The following is a 15,511-nucleotide window of genomic DNA, read 5'->3' as shown; positions in this document are numbered from 1 at the left end:
TAGGTTATGATAATGTGTCTGTCCTCCACTGTCGCAAGGTCCACCAGGGGTCTGTACACCGGAGGATGCCCCCATCTCATATTCAGCCTCAGCGGTTGAAGCCTATGGAAGAAAACGGTAAGCCGAGGGTCATATTCACACATCTATTGCACTAATGATGATTTTTTTCGTTTACAGAACCAAGATGTGAATCCGCCAATCAGTTGCTGTTCCAATGTCTGCTGTGACGTAGTTAGGTGCCATGGACCAAGCCCCCCTGAAATGGCGGCTGCCTGACCTGTGAGGAGGGACAAGTGGAAATGAGGTAATTTCGCTGGCGTTGTGTGCCATTGCGGTAGGTGGTAGAAGACCGCCGCGCAACTTCGCATTGGTTATCATTGGGCCCTATGGGTTCCATGAGCCAATGGCAATGTACGCCGGCGGTGACGGTAAGCACCGCTGCGGACGTGACCGACATTTTCTATCTGTTTTCTCACTTGCTACCTGACCTTCAACAGGAGAGGACCTACACTGCAAGTGCTGCTGTGCCCTGTGTCTAGAAGCGACAATGGCTCATGTGTCTGGGGAAGGGCCCCTGCCTTCACTGCGGAGGAGTTGGAGAAACTGGTGGATGGGGTCCTACCCCAGTGCACGTTACTCTACGGTCCCCCAGACAAATAGGTGAGTAGACTGTGAGCATGATGCGTGGGCCATGAATGTATGGAGTGCTGTGTGTGTAACCCACATGTAGGGGGGCAGAGGCGTCGTGGCCAGAGTGCTGCATGTAAAGTGGTCAATGTATGTGCGTCAGGGGACGGGAGGGATCTGGTGGGCCATGAGTGTGACGGTCCGGACGGTTGACTAATTCACTTTTCTGCTGTCTTTTCCATGCAGGTCAGCACCCACCAGAAAAAGGGTATTTGTCGTGCCATCGCCAAGGAGGTGCGGACCCTGGGGGTCTTTGACAGGCGGAGCACCCACTGCCGCAAAAGGTGGGAGGACCTGCGCCGCTGGTCAAAGAAGACACCGGAGGCCCAGCTGGGGCTGGCCTCCCAACGAGGAAGGGGTGCCCGTCGTACCATGACCCCCCTGATGTTCTGCATCCTGGCAGTGGCCTATCTGGAGTTGGATGGGCGCTTGAAGGCATCACAGCAGCCACAAGGGTGTGAGTACAGTTTCTGAATCATGACTTTGCATGCGTTAAGAGTTACCTGGGTGGGGGATGTGGGCTATGGGTGCCTCTAGGCCAGGGTGAAGATGGCAGGGTAGGTCCCTTGGTGGGCAGACTCTGAAGCACTCCTACCCCAATAGTGTTAGTGTGCATCTACTACTGGGCAGGGTCCTGTGGGTTACAGGTGTGCAGCTAATAGCTGGAGGCATTGTACCCCATGGGCTGGTGACTCTCTCAGTAACTGGTAATTCATGGCCTAGTGCATAGGGCTGTTCCCTGTGTGTTGTGTATGCCAACGGTGGTGGCGTTGCTGGCACTGACCAAGTGTATCCTCTGTCTCTCCCCCCCTTTTTGTTTTGTCACCCTGTCCTTGTGTGCATTAGCATCATCTGGCAGAGGAGCAGAGGCACCGGCGACGGAGGGAGCGGCATCCCACATGGGCCTGGAGGCCGAATCCACCGATGGTGAGGGCACCAGTGGAACGGAGGGCGAGGGGAGCACCACGAAGGGGACAGGAGGGGAGACCACAGACAGCGACTCCTCATCTGATGGAAGCTCCCTGGTGGTGGCAGACACCTCTGTGCCTACCCCAACAACAGGTACAGCCGCCATCCCCCCTACCAGCACCGCCCTCCCAGCAGCCCCTCAGCCAAGGAGGGTGGGCATCTCCTACGCCCCAGGCACCTCAGGCCCTGCCCCAGTCAGCCCTGCTGGCCTCAGTAAGGAGGCTATTGACCTCCTGAGATCCCTCACTGTTGGGCAGTCAACCATAGTGAATGCCATTCAGGGTGTCGAGAGGCATTTGCAACAAACAAATGCATACCTGGAGGGCATTCATTCTGGTGTGGCGGCCCAACAGAGAGCATTTCAGGCTCTGGCCTCAACACTGATGGCAGTCCTTGTCCCTGTCTCTAGCCTTCCCCCTCCAACTTCCTCTACCCAGTCCCAATCCCCTCAACCCCAGCCTATCCCAAGCACACCTTCAGACCAGCATTCACCCAAATCAACACCCAGAAGTGGCTCAGGCAAACACAAGCACCACACTTCATCTCACATGCACTCACACAAGCACCATCCCCATGCAGATACACCAACATCCACTGCCTCCACTGTGTCCCCCTCCTCCTCCTCATCCACCTCCCTCCCAGTAGCATCTCCACTCACACCTGCATGCACTACATCCTCATCCACTACCTCCATCACCAGCACGCCCATCACAACACACCCCTCACGAGCAGTCACCACCCCACATCCATGCACACGTCCCCTGTGTCCTCTCCCAGTGTGTCTGTGACCCCTCCTCCCAAAGTACACAAACTCAAGCACCCACCCACCCAACAGCTATCCACCTCACAACAGCATCCAGCCCATGCACCTGCACCCAAACTCAGCAGACAGACACCTCCTACAACCACTCCCTCTTCCTCCTCTCCCAAACCCTCTCCCTCTTCCTGCCCCAGTGTGTCTAAGAAGATTTTCCTGCCGAACATTGACCTCTTCCCTACCCCTGCCCCCCTTCCCCTTGGGCCAGGGTGTCCAGAACCCAGGCCGGCACCTCAGCCGTCAAGTTGCCGTCTGGTGTGGTATCTGCAACTCACAGATGCTCAAAGGGGGCACCTGTCAACTCAGCCAGTGTGCCACCAACCCCTCCAAAGGACAAAACCATTCCGCCACCTGCCAAGGTGAAGAAGGGGACAGCATGCAGAAAGGGCAAGGAGCACGAACCACACAGCAAGGCCTCCTCAAAAACTCCAGCTGCCAGACCCAAGGTCACACCACCATCTGCCAAGGTGAGGAAGGGGCAGAAAACCCCAGGCAAGGCACTTTAGCAGTCGGAGGCCGTAGGTGAAGGCCTGGTGGCTACCAACAAAACCGCCAGCCCTACCAACTGCACCGCAGCCAGCACCGCCAGCAGCCCGCCGCAAGCACCGCCACCTGCACCGCCACCTGCACCGCCGGAAGCCCTGCCACCTGCCCCGCCGCTAACACCACTACTGTCAGCAGCAGCAGCCCCAGTGGGCAGCCGTCCGAGGCTGCAGGAGAAGGGCTGGAGCCTCCCTCCACTACTGGCAGCACCAGCACCTACACCACGGTCAGCACCGCCATATGCACCGCCGTGAGCACCGCCGCAGGCCCCGCCGCAAGCACCGCCACCTGCACTGCTGACAGTAGGACCACTACCAGCAGCAGCAGCCCCAGTGGGCAGCCGCCCGAGGCTGCAGGAAAAAGGCTGGAGCCTCCCACCACCACTGGCAGTATCCCCACCAGCACTGGCACTACCACCAGTTTGCAGCCTTAGCCGCCACAGGATGGAGTCTAGCCCTTCCTCCATGGACTATCATGCAACCTGTTCCCTGCAGATCTCATGCCTCAGACACCCAGGTGAGGGAATGTGAACTGCCACACTCCAAGTGTTGCTTCACTGGGCACAAGGCCCCCTCTAGAATCAGTGGAGATATGCATCCACTCACCCTATCCTTGGCAGGATGAAGCACACTGGGCACCAGGCCCCCTCCAGAACCAGTGGAATATGCATCCATGTACCCTATCCTTGGCAGGATGAAGCACACTGAGCACAAGGCCCCTTCCAGAGCCAGTGGAGAAGCCATCCACTAGAGAGACTGTGGCTTTGCACTCCCCAGGACCAGGCAGTGGGCAAACCACCCACTTGAGAGACTTGAGAGACTGTGCCTTTGCACTCCTCAGGACCAAGCAGTGGGCAAACCACCCACTAGAGAGACTTGAGAGACTCTGGCTTTGCACTCTCCAGGACCAAGCAGTGGGCAAACCACCCACTAGAGAGACTTGAGAGACTGTGGCTGTGCACTCCCCAGGACCAAGCAGTGGGCAGAGCACCCACTTGAGAGACTGTGGCCTTACACTCCCCAGGACATTGCTGTGGGCATGGAGCCCCCTCGAGGAGCAGTGGCGTTATTCCATCTTCCGGCTGAGGTGCCCCCCCCTTCCCCGTCCCCCTGAGGTGCCTGTGTGTTTTCTACCTCATGCGCCTGCAGTGTTCTCTCTGTATTGAGGGAGGCGTCAAGTGTGGGCTTGGCCCATGATTCTTGGCCCAGTGGCCACAGACATTTTGAATGGACCTACTCAGTTTCACCAGATTCTCTTATTTGGGATTTTCTTTATTAATAGATCTGCTGTTGGGGTGTTCTTTCTTCTCAGCCACTCTCAATCTGTGATGACACGTGTTGGCTGGCTGTTAGAAGTGATGTGACATGCTCAGAAGAATATAAGGTCTGCTTTGACACACAAAAAGCGTGACATTTTGTAACTATTGCCTACAGAACGTTCTTGAGATCAACTGTTATGTGTACTTTTTGGCAGGGGCGGCCCCTCCACAAGTGCAGAGGAGTTTCGCCCCATTACAAAATGCCCCAAAAATGCCCCAGAGCTGAAAAATAAAATGGTACTAAACTTTCTTTATTACCATTTTATTTTTCAGCACCCCGTCCTAAACGGAGTGTCGGGACGGGGGGTGACTTCTGGTCTGCTGCTGAGTGACAGCAGCAGTGAGCTGTGTGCTTGTTTTAAGTGCGCATGTCCCTTTGGCCGTCTTGGGATGGTCAGCGTGACATATGCACTTTCTATAACCCAGCTGTCTTAAGACAGCTGGGTTTGAGAAAGTACAGGCCTCTAGCGTTCTGATGAGTGCTGAGAGAGGCCGCTCCCACCAATCCCAATGCTGGTTTCATGCTGGTTACCCGCATGAAACCAGTGTCAGAATTTCGTAGTGCTGTTTTCTGGTCCCTGCGCCGTGTTGGAGCCAAGACCAGAGGAGGGCGCGGTGAGAAGAGGGAGACCCATTATGTGCGTCAAGTGCCTTTTCTGTTTTAAAAAAAAATATTATAATTGTATTCCCCCCCATTTCGTTTTTTTTTGCTGGCTTTAGGACTCTGGGCCCTTTACCACTGTTGACCAGTGCTAAAGTGCAAGTGCTTTCTGTTTACATTGTATTGGTGATTGGCTTAACCATGATTGACATAGTTGATTTACTAATAAGTCCCTAGTAGAATGCACCATGTGTGCCCAGGGCCTGTGAATAAACTGGGACCTGCAGCACTGATTGTGCCACCCACCGGAGTAGCCCTGTAAACGTGTTCCAGACCTGCCACTGCAGTGTCTTTGTGGGCAGTTTTAAACTGCCATTTCTCCTGGCAAGGGCACCCACTTGCCATGCCCAAACCTTCCCTTTTACTGCATGTACTTTGCCACTAAGGTAGGCCCAAGGCACCCCTCATGGGCAGGGTGCAGTGTATTTAAAATGTACGACATATACTGCTAAATTCGTTTTCCATGATTGCAAGGACTATCTCTCCAATAGGGTAACATAGGGATGGCCTTGAAATACCTTTTAAGTGTAATGTCCCATTGGGAGCAGATAGAGATGTGGAGTTTGGGGTCTCAGAGCTTACAATTTAGAAATACATCTTTTGGTGAAGTTGGTTTTTGAACTGTGAGTTTGAAAATGCCACTTTTAGAAGGTGCTTAATCATTCTGTGCCTCTACCTGTCTAATACATGTCTGGGTCAGGATGACAGTTCGGCTGTTTGTGAATTCACTCAAGACAGTCACACAAAAGAAGCTGAGGTGTGCCCTGCATTTCCTGATGGGTCTTTCTGAACTAGAGTGGTAGGTGGAGCTGACACATGCACCTGAATAGGGCTGTGCCTGTCCTTATACAAAGCAGTCTGGAGTGTGCCTGGGGCCAGGACCGGGAAAGGCAGGGTCTTGTGCACTAAACAAACTTCTATTTGATGTTTGCCTACTTCAAAGACAGAAATGGGTATAAGTATTTGACCTCTGATCCCACAAAGTTATAATCCTTCTGGACTGAGGACATTCAGGAAGAAGAGCTAGGTGTGGTAGGATGGACTGCCACTCTGCCTGTTGCTTTGATGTGCTGACTTGCTGCTTCTTTCCTGGGTGTGAAAGGATTACTTTCTACACCTTGCTTCCAAAGGTTCTGCAAGGGCTTGGACTGAGCTTGCCTCCTCTTACGAAGTCTCAGGGACATCAAAGACGTCATCTGCCAGCACCTGGGCTCTCTTGCTGAGAGTCCTCACTTGTCTAGTGGTGCCAAATCCAGTTCCTGGGCCCTTGGGAGTGAGTCCTGGTGCAACCAAGAAGAAACCAAGCCCATCAACCGCCAGAGAGACTTCGGAACTGGTGCCGCTGTCTGACTGCACCGCTGCCTGCACTGGAGCTGTGGTCCCTGTTGAGTGCAACAACGGTGACCTGTAACACAGGCCCGATGCCGCTGCAGCGCCTATGAAGTCCCACCACAGGTAAGTCCAGAGTGCCGTGCTACCCACATCTGTGACACCGACTCCGCCAGAGCACCTGTGGCCCCATGCTGTGATCATGACACCGTGAAGTCGACATCTTGCATATTGACCTGCTGGATTCATTGTCCCTGCCAGCTTGTAAGGAAATGATGCCTCACCACCAACCTTGCATTACCTCCCCTGCAACCATAAGGAACCAACGCCTCACCTCCTCAGTAGCAGTAAGGAACCGATTCCACACCCACCCCAGCGAAGCCTCACCTCCCCAACTCCATGCAGCGTCTTTGTTTCCTCATCCAGGGTGCTGTACCTGTGGTCCATGCGACTCTGAGACTGGCCCGCACTCCCTTGCGAGTGACGCTGGACTGTTGGGGAACAACGCCATCAAGATGCTGTAATAGCCACCCTTTGGGGCTATTGTGTTTCCAAGTGCTGTACTGAGGTTTAGTATTTGAAAATTCATATCTTTACTTGCGTATGTTGGAGTTTTGTTGTTTTGGTCTTGTTTTACTCAAATATTGGCTATTTTTCTAAACTGATGTGGAGTCCTTTTGTAGTGTTTTCACTGTGTTACTGTGTGTGTGTGTGTGTATGTACAAATACCTTACACATTGCCTCTGAGATAAGCCTGACTGCTTGAGCCAAACTACTATGGGGGTAAACAGGGATTATCTTAGCTGTTTGACTCCCTTACGCTGACTAGAGTGAGCGCCCCTACTTGGACTTGGACGGGGTGCAAACCACTGCCAACTAGACACCCCCTTTCTAACAGAATGGTTTCCTTAGCAGAACAAGGGTAATCCCAATAACTATCCCATGTTCTGAAGCAGCATTCTGCCCAGCGAAAAGCATTTAATGCCTCATCAAGAGTAGTGCTACATAAATACAATTACAAAACAATATTTCTCTGGCTCACACTGATGCTAATACTGTAAAACTCAGTGGTCAGCAGTCTTTTTTTCACACAGTGTATACTAATTCCCCAATAATGCTTGAAACGTTTTCACTCACATAAAACAAAACTTCTATGGATCATGCCCATCACCCAGTAGGTTTTCAGTCCACAGCAGCAAATCACCCATTCCGAACTGAGTAGGCATGGAATAACTGAAGAGAACCGTTTCATGGCATTGGCCAAAGCTGGAATTTAATTTAGTCCACCCTTGCAGATCCCAACTCACTACAAGCTAGGACCACTTCCAAACATCTCACAATTGAAAATCAGAACTAGGAAGATCTTAAAGTCAATCCCAGCAGATCTCCCCACTGTTTCTTCCCCCACTACGTCCGCTTAGGACCATAAACTATACAAAATAGCTCACACTGGATAACAAGTGAAGTATCCAAATAAGTGGACTATGATTTTAAAAAATACCATGCAGAGCTGCTCAAATCTGCCAGCTACCTGAAAACCATAAACTGCACATCTGTCAGCCCTTACACTACTAAGCACTGCGTTCCATAACACGATAACCACACTTCAGTGGTCATTGTGTGCAACATGGAAATCCTTCCCACATTGGATAATTGGATCAAAACAAAGACAATACTTTTCCAGCCACACACCTTACATGGTGTAGCATGCTACACATGTAGGAATGTCCCTAAGCACCCCACATAGGAATAGTGGGTGCTATATAAATGATGCAATACAGTACAATTTGTCTTCCTGTCTCACACACTACAGAAGGTTCTGAGTCTTGACAAATCATGTACAAAACACTGAAATAAATAGAATTTCTCTTACATATGCCAATCAATGAGAACAAGGTACACTACAAACCTGCTTGCCATCCAGGACCATTATGATATAGAGTAAACTTTGCTGTCAGTATGTTTTCTGTTGACATCTTATGTGGAATACTCAGAAGTGTATTCTGATCCGGCTCCTGTGGCATTGCTTACTCCTTAGGAAGAGGCTTAGGGGGGTGTGGCTAACCACACAAGATGGTGGCTACTTAATCTGGTGGCTCCCAGACCCTGCCCCAAGATTCTATGGGCAGCACCCACAGCACACACCATCGCCAGGTGAGACAGACAATTTTCGACTCCTGGAGGGGTTCTGCACCTGGGGGCTGTTTTGGGTCTTGTTGTGGCCCCGTCGTGAGACCCACAACTGAAAAAGGTGAGGATAGATGTGAGCAGGCCCACAAGTGAGGGCTTAGCCTGCTACGGATTGGCGGCGTTTTGGAGCCTACTGCCCTTGATCACGCCAAGGAGGCACTTGAAGATCATTGCCACTGCCGGGATGGAAGGGGGCATGCCTGATCTTGTGCATTGGCCTGTGTTCTGCCACGCCCCCTCCATACTACAGTGCAAATGGCCATTAATTGCTGAGCAGCGTAATGCCTGGTGGTCCTCTTGGGATTGGAGGGAACAATAGGCCGACGGCTGGAGGCATCGGAATATTGCCTGCTGTGGGTGCAGCAAGATGGGGAGAGGGTGCCCCCGATGCGCCTCTAGTTGGCCCCCTACACTATTGGGAGGAAGGGCTCAGATGGGCCTATGCACAGGCCCCACCGCCTGCTGCATTTTGCCGGCATATGCTATACAGCGGAATATACTGGCTTCTGGCTTCTCCCTTACCTCAGAGGATTTTCCTGCCCATAATTTCACAGGCATACTTCTGGACGTTGGCAACACAAGTTCCCTGCCTCTCCATGGCCAGAGTTTAGAGGTCTTCTGGATTATTGGCCCTTGAAGCCTGCATGGTCAGTGAACACTTTGCCCTAAGGACTTGACTCAGTCCCGCCCCCTCTTGCTGGATTTACAAATGCTGAGTACTTCATTCTCCACATTGTTTTAAGTGGTGCAGGTGTGCTTCGCTGGGACCAGGAACTGAATTCTTGTTCTCTCTGGCTGAGAAGGTACACTATGATTGGCAGCTGTGTCCTTGTGAACGTAGAGTGGAAGAGTACTACACCCCTGAAGGGAATGGCCATGTGGTGGACGGCCCAGTGTGCAACGTGCCTGCGGCTAAAGCGGGTTGCTGATGCGCACAAAAAGGCACCAGTCCATCTGGAAAATGCCAGGGTCTCCTTATTTCCGGATTACACATTAGCGGTTCAGCGGAGGTGCTCTTCACTCCAAGAGGTCAAACAACAGCTGAGGTCTGTGGGTCTTCAATTTGCCTTACTATTCCCCACCAGACTGAAGCACACACCTTCTTTTTTGACACACCGGAGGCGGCTTGGGACTGGTTGGAACTTCACTTCCCAAACTCACAGGGCCAGAGCACATCCCAATTGACACAGCCCAAACCTCAGAGTGTACGGTGTGGGAAGCGCTGTCCTCCCACTCGGAACGGTCCGGGGTCAGCTCCTTCCCCACAACAAGTACGGGAGGGACAACGGGTGGCGACTTCCCAGAGACAGAATGATAACCAAGTCAGTTCCAGTTTGTCACAAGTGTTTGATTCGAATTCTGTGGACAGCATGGCACTGTTCCCATCAATCACCCAGCAGATGACTCAAGACTTGTGGGGCTGATGAGACTGAGCAGCGTACACAATATGCCTTTACTTTTCTAGCTATTGATTCCAACTTTGGGGCCCTGGATTACCTCTTGGTGGTTCATGAGTGACTTCAAATTTCATTTATTTGTAAAGCACCTGTATTGTAAATTGGCTGGCCTGCATATGACCTCAATCTCGCTAATGTTTGACATCTCTGTGTATGGTAATTGGTGCTGTCCCACCGATATGCTCTTCTGCTTCACAACTAAGGCCTGGGTCTGGATGACCTCTCACAGTGGGTATGGTTCCACCCCCTTATCGGGTTCTACCTTTTTGGTATAGCCAAATGTATCCCCTTTGCGAAGGCAAATGTTTTTCCATAGTTGATATGTTGTTGCTGGTTTAATGTTGGGTCTGGTGATTGTTAGAAGGGGGGCCCAGTATTTGAGATTGACAGTTTGTAGTTTGCCATTGTCACCTTTAACACCACATGCAGGAGACGAGATGCATCACTAGTGCATGACTACAGCATTGAGGAGAGATTGTGGGCACAACATGGATGTCACTTATGGCCACGATTTCAAAAACTTATAACATTGTAAAGAACTCTTTGTGCACTTGTCAGTTTTCCTCAAGCTTGTTCTGTTATTCTAACACACTCATTAAACCGAAGATAGATACAGTTCATCTACGTCTTGTGCCATCAACTGTCAGTGCCCATCTGTCAAGATTCCAGAACGTGCAGCTGACTTCAATGGCATACCTGAGGGGGCATGGGGTATGGTATCCTCTCAGGACATAAAACGGCATAAGCGATAACTACAACACTACACATCTTCCCTCTTTTATAAAACACAAGATAATGCATAACTTACTGTCCTACAATTTCTACCAATTAATTAATAGTTGCCTTATATAAAAATGAGTAGACCTTTTGGTAATATATACTCTAAACTCCGATACTCATAAGAACATGTACACTAAAACATACAAATAACAACAATTAGAACTTGTTCACATCATTTAATTATCCATCACACACATCATCTTTAATTGTAGTATACTCCATACTGACAAGGTTACCCTCCTACTCACAACAATAGTCTTGGAGTTTTCTAGGTTTACGTACCAGACGGTCCACTCTGCTCATAGTTCCACTTGTGCTGGTCTCCACATTATCTGGCATATTGAAAACTATTTTTCCTTGCTGTTCTAGTGTATACTGATGATTAGAAGCACACCCCCGGTATCGTCATCTAATGACCAGTCTTGCTTTTGTTAATTGCTTATCACCTTTCTTTTTAGATACTCTTTAAAGTCTTCAGAAATGAATTGAAGACCGTTGCCACTTAATATGGTTTTAGGCAAACCTTCTCTCATGAAGAACTTGTCCAAAAATGTTATAATAGAACCGGAGTTTGCCTGATGTATTACTTCACTTCAGGCCATTTTGTAAAATGATCCATCAAAACTACCACATAAACGTATCACTCTACCTCACATACGGGTCCCAATATGTCTATAACAATGTTTTCCCAGGCCATACTTGGACAGGGAGTGGGATGCAGAGGAGACCTAAGTGTAACTTGGGTCTTGTTTGAATTCTCACATAATATGCATTCTCTGACTTTTCTTTCCACTTCTTTGTCTACCCCTGGCCACTAATACCAGATTTTAACTCTGCTTTTAGTTTTTCCTATCCCAAATGTCCCTCATGACAAATATCGAGGAGTTTGTGTCTCAAGCTCACTGGAGAAAAATCTCTACAGTTTCTTAAGATTAACCTCTCTTCAAAGGACAATTCATTCCTCACCTCTCAGAAAAGTAACAATTCCTCTTCTACCTGCTTCTTTCTTGGCCAACCCTTTGAAATAACACCTCTCACTTTGGTTATTATATAATCTATTTCTTGTTCACATTTCCATTCTTCACATGAGATACCATGACACCCTTCAGTGATATTTGCTACCGAAAAATCTTCTGTCACTTCCTCATTCACTTTGTCAATAGGTAAAGGCATGCGACTCAGGAAATCAGCCACCACATTCTTTACCCCAGGAACATACTGTATGTTACAGTTGTAATCAAACAACCTAACCGATAAACGGTCCAGTCTTGTGGAACCTTTGTATAAACCTCTTGTCGTCAACACTTTGGTAAGTGGTTTGTGATCATTACAGAGTATGACTTTGCTTCCCCAGATGTACTGCCTGAAGTGCTCCAAACTCCAGACACATGCAAGTGCTTCCCGTTCTATAACAGAATATTTTTCTTCCGAAGAAGTTAATGGACAGGAGGCAAATGCAATGGTACCCTCCCTACCAGAAACATTATTCTGGGTGAGAACAGCCCCAACACCCTTACTACTAGCATCCATAGTGATTATGCTGTGTAATCTCAGATCAAAACCTTGTAAAGACGGCGCTTGGCAAATGTCCCTTTTTAAGAGATATAAAAGCTTCTTGACACTTGTCAGACCAGTTAAATTTGTTCCTTAACTTGAGCAGTTGTCTTAATTCGTATGTTTTTGTGGAAAAATTCCTAACAAATTTGGAACAAAATTCCACCAACCCCAAAAACGCACGCACTTCATCTTTGTCTTTAGGATTTGGCACGTGTCTTACAGCATCAAAAGTTATTTTTTTGGGTTGATTACCTAAGCTGTCTCAAGCTGTCACTAGATGATTCTGCTGTCAAGCCTTTACTTTCTAGAATGCTCAAAACTCGGAAGAGTGTATGATCATGCTCCCTCCGGGATTTTCCCATGATCAGAATATCATCTTGGAAAATAAATTCTGTGCCCCTTTAAAAATCTCCTGCATCAACCTTTGGAACATTGCAGCAGCTGATGCCAACCAAACGGTACCCTTTTGAATCTGTAATACCCAAAGGGTGTTTCAAAAGTGGTTAGACTTCTGCTATTAGGGTGCAATGAAACTTGATAATATGCCACTTTAAGACCTATGGTGGAAAACCACCTAACCCCCTTAGTGAGAGCTAACAATGCATTGATACACGACAATGGGAATTGATCACTCAAGATGTTATTGTTAAGTTCACGTAGGTCTATGCATAATCTCAAACTATCATTAGCCTTCTTGGCTACCACTAATGGTGCAACGCATTCCGAAGACCCAATTGGTTCGATTATCCGTTCCTCTTGTAATTTGTCCAACTGTAACCTTACCTCATTTCTCAGGGAGATAGGAATGTTCCTTACTTTGTGTACCTGTGGTTTTGCATTTTCTTCCAACTGAATCTTATGTCTGAACCCCCTAAAGTTTTTGATATTTCATGTAAATACCTTAGGAAATTTGTTAAGTACTGAATTCCTGATACTTGAGTCAGACTGTAGAGTTAGGACAGGTTCTGGATTGTTTGGGTCCAACATCATTCCAAGTTTGCCATGGTCTAACCATCCTAAAACAGAAGGACAAGTAGAAAAAACATACAATTTTCCCATTGTTTCTCTATCCTTGAATTGAAACTTCAAATTCCTGTATCCTTACACTCAATTGATTCCCCTGTGAGTGTTTTAATGGGAATGCCCCATTTGTTCAATTAATTTCCTATAGTCTGCACACATATTTCTTTCCACAAGTCCTTATTGATAATTGTGTACGGAGATCCTGGGTCATCCGCAATGGAGATGCTTACGCCACCAATAGACACTTCACACACAGGTTTTTTTTCCTTTTCTTTTCTTCACTGTCGATTTGCAGTATTAGATCATCTTCTACACTAAGCAAACACATATTAAATTCCTCTTCATCCAATGTGCTAGAATGACGGTCCTCAACTTGATTCAGTATTTTAACCATTCCCCTTGACTTTTTTTGACAGACTTTTTGGAAGTGTTCAACCATCCCACATTTAAAAAAAATTTGTTTAAGAGCTGGACACTTCTTTTCATTTGCTAGGTGATTTATACTACCACATCTGTAGCATCTCTTCTTCACCATTGCTTTATTATTTTTCGCTTCAAAATCCATCTTCTCAGATGTTTTCTGCTTACAATTTTTGAAGGTTTTATTTCCACGCACTTTTTCAATCAATTCTTCCTCCTTCTTCCCCTTGTTCTTAGAAAGTACTGCTTTGGCACACCTACCTGTCAATTCTACCCTTTTTACAATGTCTATCACTTCTTGCAGGAAGCTTTCTCCTTTAGCCCAGAAATTATCCTGTATACAAGGATGGATGTATGCATAACAATTTGATCCCTGATGACTTTATCATGAAGGTTTCCAAATCGACACGTAAGGGGTACGTTTTTTAAAGATGACGCAAAATCTTCTACATGTTCATCTTTTCCTTGTTTCCTGTGAAAGAATTTATATTTGTCAGCTGCTACACACACCGTTGGTTTATAGTAACTATTTAAATCTTCTAGAGCATTAGAAAAAACATCACCTTAACCAGCTGGTCTTTGTTTTTTGTTTTGTCTATTAAACAGTTTCAAGCCTTCTGGTCCTAAGCAATATAAAAGTATTTTAAAAAACGTTTCTTCGTGAATTCCTCATCACCATCAACAGCTGATATGGAATTGTCTAAATATTCTTTGCATTTTTCCCACTATAAAACTGGTTCTCCCAGTGCTGGTAGAAATGGTTGAGGGGGAGAAATATTCCACACATTCTCTGTTGTCATCTCTTAACTCCAATGCTTGTATGCTAATTTTAATTTTGAGAATTGTTTTTCGCTCTTTAATACAGTGTTTACACTTATACAGTGTTTCTCCCAAAAATGTTTTAAAAATGTGATATTGTGTAATGTTCAATTTCACACAGAGTATCCAGATGAAAAGCTGCTGCACTGTGCAGCGCAAGACATGAAGGTTAGCATACTATGCTTATGACTGACACATGCGCACTGATCGTTCAACGTGAAGGATACAAAGACACAGCTGAGAATACTTAAACAACGGAATGACGTTCCACATGAAGCGTTCCAGTGATGAGATATTCCCTGAATCATGCGCTCCAGTGACGGTGAAGAGACTGTTAATCAGATGAGCTTATTTAGTTTCTATTTACATAACTAAAGTTCATAGAGTGCACACAATAATCAAGTGCGAGGCATAAATACTTTGTGCCTACATCAGTAGCATCTGAATAGATTACGATGAGTACAAGATGAAGAATAAAATCAATCTGTTACTTTTTTTTTCTTCGCTGACGACTTTCCTTTTTGCACGTGTGGGTTCGGATCCCATTATAGGCACAAATTCTGTAAAGAACTCTTCATGCACTTTTAAGTTTTCTTCACGTTTATTTTGTTATTCCAACACACTAATTAAACAGGAGATAGATACAATTCATATGCGTCTTGTGCCATCAACTGTCAGTGCCCGTCTGACAACATTCCAGAACGTGCAGCTCACTTCAATAGCATACCTGAGGGGACATAGGGTATGGTGGCCCCACAGGACATGAAATGGCATAAGCGATAACTAAAACACTACAATTGTCACCTGGAATGTGCGGGCCTCTCCTCCATACTGGCAGAGAAAGCAGCATGTCCCTGAGTGCTAGGTGCAGACTTTAATGTAGTTCTGGATACCACATTGGATAGGTTGCATCCTCCTCTGCCCGGCACTGCATCTATTCA

This window comes from Pleurodeles waltl, chromosome 3_1, assembly GCF_031143425.1.
Source record: "Pleurodeles waltl isolate 20211129_DDA chromosome 3_1, aPleWal1.hap1.20221129, whole genome shotgun sequence".
In the NCBI taxonomy this organism is placed as follows: domain Eukaryota; kingdom Metazoa; phylum Chordata; class Amphibia; order Caudata; family Salamandridae; genus Pleurodeles; species Pleurodeles waltl.
This window is presented reverse-complemented; position numbering follows the sequence as displayed.